Here is a 6,192-nt window from a genome sequence, read left to right as displayed (position 1 = left end):
ACAGCTATAACACTATTAAAAGGGAAAGGGGGATACCTAGTCAGTTATAATGGTATTACCACAGCTATAACACTATTAAAAGGGAAAGGGGGATACCTAGTCAGTTATAATGGTATTACCACAGCTATAACACTATTAAAAGGGAAAGGGGGATACCTAGTCAGTTATAATGGTATTACCACAGCTATAACACTATTAAAAGGGAAAGGGGGATACCTAGTCAGTTATAATGGTATTACCACAGCTATAACACTATTAAAAGGGAAAGGGGGATACCTAGTCAGTTATAATGGTATTACCACAGCTATAACACTATTAAAAGGGAAAGGGGGATACCTAGTCAGTTATAATGGTATTACCACAGCTATAACACTATTAAAAGGGAAAGGGGGATACCTAGTCAGTTATAATGGTATTACCACAGCTATAACACTATTAAAAGGGAAAGGGGGATACCTAGTCAGTTATAATGGTATTACCACAGCTATAACACTATTACAAGGGAAAGGGGGATACCTAGTCAGTTATAATGGTATTACCACAGCTATAACACTATTAAAAGGGAAAGGGGGATACCTAGTCAGTTATAATGGTATTACCACAGCTATAACACTATTACAAGGGAAAGGGGAAACCTAGTCAGTTATAATGGTATTACCACAGCTATAACACTATTAAAAGGGAAAGGGGGATACCTAGTCAGTTATAATGGTATTACCACAGCTATAACACTATTAAAAGGGAAAGGGGGATACCTAGTCAGTTATAATGGTATTACCACAGCTATAACACTATTACAAGGGAAAGGGGGATACCTAGTCAGTTATAATGGTATTACCACAGCTATAACACTATTACAAGGGAAAGGGGGATACCTAGTCAGTTATAATGGTATTACCACAGCTATAACACTATTAAAAGGGAAAGGGGGATACCTAGTCAGTTATAATGGTATTACCACAGCTATAACACTATTAAAAGGGAAAGGGGGATACCTAGTCAGTTATAATGGTATTACCACAGCTATAACACTATTAAAAGGGAAAGGGGGATACCTAGTCAGTTATAATGGTATTACCACAGCTATAACACTATTAAAAGGGAAAGGGGGATACCTAGTCAGTTATAATGGTATTACCACAGCTATAACACTATTAAAAGGGAAAGGGGGATACCTAGTCAGTTATAATGGTATTACCACAGCTATAACACTATTCAAAGGGAAAGGGGGATACCTAGTCAGTTATAATGGTATTACCACAGCTATAACACAATTAAAAGGGAAAGGGGGATACCTAGTCAGTTATAATGGTATTACCACAGCTATAACACAATTAAAAGGGAAAGGGGGATACCTAGTCAGTTATAATGGTATTACCACAGCTATAACACAATTAAAAGGGAAAGGGGGATACCTAGTCAGTTATAATGGTATTACCACAGCTATAACACAATTAAAAGGGAAAGGGGGATACCTAGTCAGTTATAATGGTATTACCACAGCTATAACACAATTAAAAGGGAAAGGGGGATACCTAGTCAGTTATAATGGTATTACCACAGCTATAACACAATTAAAAGGGAAAGGGGGATACCTAGTCAGTTATAATGGTATTACCACAGCTATAACACAATTAAAAGGGAAAGGGGGATACCTAGTCAGTTATAATGGTATTACCACAGCTATAACACAATTAAAATGGAAAGGGGGATACCTAGTCAGTTATAATGGTATTACCACAGCTATAACACTATTAAAAGGGAAAGGGGGATACCTAGTCAGTTATAATGGTATTACCACAGCTATAACACTATTAAAAGGGAAAGGGGGATACCTAGTCAGTTATAATGGTATTACCACAGCTATAACACAATTAAAAGGGAAAGGGGGATACCTAGTCAGTTATAATGGTATTACCACAGCTATAACACAATTAAAAGGGAAAGGGGGATACCTAGTCAGTTATAATGGTATTACCACAGCTATAACACTATTAAAAGGGAAAGGGGGATACCTAGTCAGTTATAATGGTATTACCACAGCTATAACACTATTAAAAGGGAAAGGGGGATGGGGATACCTAGTCAGTTATAATGGTATTACCACAGCTATAACACAATTAAAAGGGAAAGGGGGATACCTAGTCAGTTATAATGGTATTACCACAGCTATAACACTATTAAAAGGGAAAGGGGGATACCTAGTCAGTTATAATGGTATTACCACAGCTATAACACTATTAAAAGGGAAAGGGGGATACCTAGTCAGTTATAATGGTATTACCACAGCTATAACACTATTAAAAGGGAAAGGGGGATACCTAGTCAGTTATAATGGTATTACCACAGCTATAACACTATTACAAGGGAAAGGGGGATACCTAGTCAGTTATAATGGTATTACCACAGCTATAACACTATTAAAAGGGAAAGGGGGATACCTAGTCAGTTATAATGGTATTACCACAGCTATAACACTATTACAAGGGAAAGGGGAAACCTAGTCAGTTATAATGGTATTACCACAGCTATAACACTATTAAAAGGGAAAGGGGGATACCTAGTCAGTTATAATGGTATTACCACAGCTATAACACTATTAAAAGGGAAAGGGGGATACCTAGTCAGTTATAATGGTATTACCACAGCTATAACACTATTACAAGGGAAAGGGGGATACCTAGTCAGTTATAATGGTATTACCACAGCTATAACACTATTACAAGGGAAAGGGGGATACCTAGTCAGTTATAATGGTATTACCACAGCTATAACACTATTAAAAGGGAAAGGGGGATACCTAGTCAGTTATAATGGTATTACCACAGCTATAACACTATTAAAAGGGAAAGGGGGATACCTAGTCAGTTATAATGGTATTACCACAGCTATAACACTATTAAAAGGGAAAGGGGGATACCTAGTCAGTTATAATGGTATTACCACAGCTATAACACTATTAAAAGGGAAAGGGGGATACCTAGTCAGTTATAATGGTATTACCACAGCTATAACACTATTAAAAGGGAAAGGGGGATACCTAGTCAGTTATAATGGTATTACCACAGCTATAACACTATTCAAAGGGAAAGGGGGATACCTAGTCAGTTATAATGGTATTACCACAGCTATAACACAATTAAAAGGGAAAGGGGGATACCTAGTCAGTTATAATGGTATTACCACAGCTATAACACAATTAAAAGGGAAAGGGGGATACCTAGTCAGTTATAATGGTATTACCACAGCTATAACACAATTAAAAGGGAAAGGGGGATACCTAGTCAGTTATAATGGTATTACCACAGCTATAACACAATTAAAAGGGAAAGGGGGATACCTAGTCAGTTATAATGGTATTACCACAGCTATAACACAATTAAAAGGGAAAGGGGGATACCTAGTCAGTTATAATGGTATTACCACAGCTATAACACAATTAAAAGGGAAAGGGGGATACCTAGTCAGTTATAATGGTATTACCACAGCTATAACACAATTAAAAGGGAAAGGGGGATACCTAGTCAGTTATAATGGTATTACCACAGCTATAACACAATTAAAATGGAAAGGGGGATACCTAGTCAGTTATAATGGTATTACCACAGCTATAACACTATTAAAAGGGAAAGGGGGATACCTAGTCAGTTATAATGGTATTACCACAGCTATAACACTATTAAAAGGGAAAGGGGGATACCTAGTCAGTTATAATGGTATTACCACAGCTATAACACAATTAAAAGGGAAAGGGGGATACCTAGTCAGTTATAATGGTATTACCACAGCTATAACACAATTAAAAGGGAAAGGGGGATACCTAGTCAGTTATAATGGTATTACCACAGCTATAACACTATTAAAAGGGAAAGGGGGATACCTAGTCAGTTATAATGGTATTACCACAGCTATAACACTATTAAAAGGGAAAGGGGGATGGGGATACCTAGTCAGTTATAATGGTATTACCACAGCTATAACACAATTAAAAGGGAAAGGGGGATACCTAGTCAGTTATAATGGTATTACCACAGCTATAACACTATTAAAAGGGAAAGGGGGATACCTAGTCAGTTATAATGGTATTACCACAGCTATAACACTATTAAAAGGGAAAGGGGGATACCTAGTCAGTTATAATGGTATTACCACAGCTATAACACAATTAAAAGGGAAAGGGGGATACCTAGTCAGTTATAATGGTATTACCACAGCTATAACACTATTAAAAGGGGGATACCTAGTCAGTTATAATGGTATTACCACAGCTATAACACTATTAAAAGGGAAAGGGGGATACCTAGTCAGTTATAATGGTATTACCACAGCTATAACACTATTAAAAGGGAAAGGGGGATACCTAGTCAGTTATAATGGTATTACCACAGCTATAACACTATTAAAAGGGAAAGGGGGATACCTAGTCAGTTATAATGGTATTACCACAGCTATAACACTTAAAAGGGAAAGGGGGATACCTAGTCAGTTATAATGGTATTACCACAGCTATAACACTATTAAAAGGGAAAGGGGGATACCTAGTCAGTTATAATGGTATTACCACAGCTATAACACTATTAAAAGGGAAAGGGGGATACCTAGTCAGTTATAATGGTATTACCACAGCTATAACACTATTAAAAGGGAAAGGGGGATACCTAGTCAGTTATAATGGTATTACCACAGCTATAACACTATTAAAAGGGAAAGGGGGATACCTAGTCAGTTATAATGGTATTACCACAGCTATAACACAATTAAAAGGGAAAGGGGGATACCTAGTCAGTTATAATGGTATTACCACAGCTATAACACAATTAAAAGGGAAAGGGGGATACCTAGTCAGTTATAATGGTATTACCACAGCTATAACACAATTAAAAGGGAAAGGGGGATACCTAGTCAGTTATAATGGTATTACCACAGCTATAACACTATTAAAAGGGAAAGGGGGATACCTAGTCAGTTATAATGGTATTACCACAGCTATAACACTATTAAAAGGGAAAGGGGGATACCTAGTCAGTTATAATGGTATTACCACAGCTATAACACTATTAAAAGGGAAAGGGGGATACCTAGTCAGTTATAATGGTATTACCACAGCTATAACACTATTAAAAGGGAAAAGGGGATACCTAGTCAGTTATAATGGTATTACCACAGCTATAACACTATTAAAAGGGAAAGGGGGATACCTAGTCAGTTATAATGGTATTACCACAGCTATTACACTATTAAAAGGGAAAGGGGGATACCTAGTCAGTTATAATGGTATTACCACAGCTATAACACAATTAAAAGGGAAAGGGGGATACCTAGTCAGTTATAATGGTATTACCACAGCTATAACACTATTAAAGGGGGATACCTAGTCAGTTATAATGGTATTACCACAGCTATAACACAATTAAAAGGGAAAGGGGGATACCTAGTCAGTTATAATGGTATTACCACAGCTATAACACAATTAAAAGGGAAAGGGGGATACCTAGTCAGTTATAATGGTATTACCACAGCTATAACACAATTAAAAGGGAAAGGGGGATACCTAGTCAGTTATAATGGTATTACCACAGCTATAACACAATTAAAAGGGAAAGGGGGATACCTAGTCAGTTATAATGGTATTACCACAGCTATAACACTATTAAAAGGGAAAGGGGGATACCTAGTCAGTTATAATGGTATTACCACAGCTATAACACTATTAAAAGGGAAAGGGGGATACCTAGTCAGTTATAATGGTATTACCACAGCTATAACACTATTAAAAGGGAAAGGGGGATACCTAGTCAGTTATAATGGTATTACCACAGCTATAACACTATTAAAAGGGAAAGGGGGATACCTAGTCAGTTATAATGGTATTACCACAGCTATAACACAATTAAAAGGGAAAGGGGGATACCTAGTCAGTTATAATGGTATTACCACAGCTATAACACAATTAAAAGGGAAAGGGGGATACCTAGTCAGTTATAATGGTATTACCACAGCTATAACACTATTAAAAGGGAAAGGGGGATACCTAGTCAGTTATAATGGTATTACCACAGCTATAACACTATTAAAAGGGAAAGGGGGATACCTAGTCAGTTATAATGGTATTACCACAGCTATAACACTATTAAAAGGGAAAGGGGGATACCTAGTCAGTTATAATGGTATTACCACAGCTATAACACTATT

General features: G+C 36.8%; 1 protein-coding gene across 1 annotated transcript in view; it reads left to right on the top strand.

Moving 5' to 3' along the window:
- Positions 1 to 6,192, top strand: part of ppil2 (peptidylprolyl isomerase (cyclophilin)-like 2) — a 52,728-nt gene that overhangs the window by 8,926 nt on the left and 37,610 nt on the right. The window lies entirely within an intron of this gene.

Source organism: Salvelinus alpinus, chromosome 19 (assembly GCF_045679555.1).
Source record: "Salvelinus alpinus chromosome 19, SLU_Salpinus.1, whole genome shotgun sequence".
NCBI lineage: Eukaryota > Metazoa > Chordata > Actinopteri > Salmoniformes > Salmonidae > Salvelinus > Salvelinus alpinus.
The sequence above is the reverse complement of the archived record's forward strand: the minus strand, read 5'-3'. Positions and strand labels throughout refer to the sequence as shown.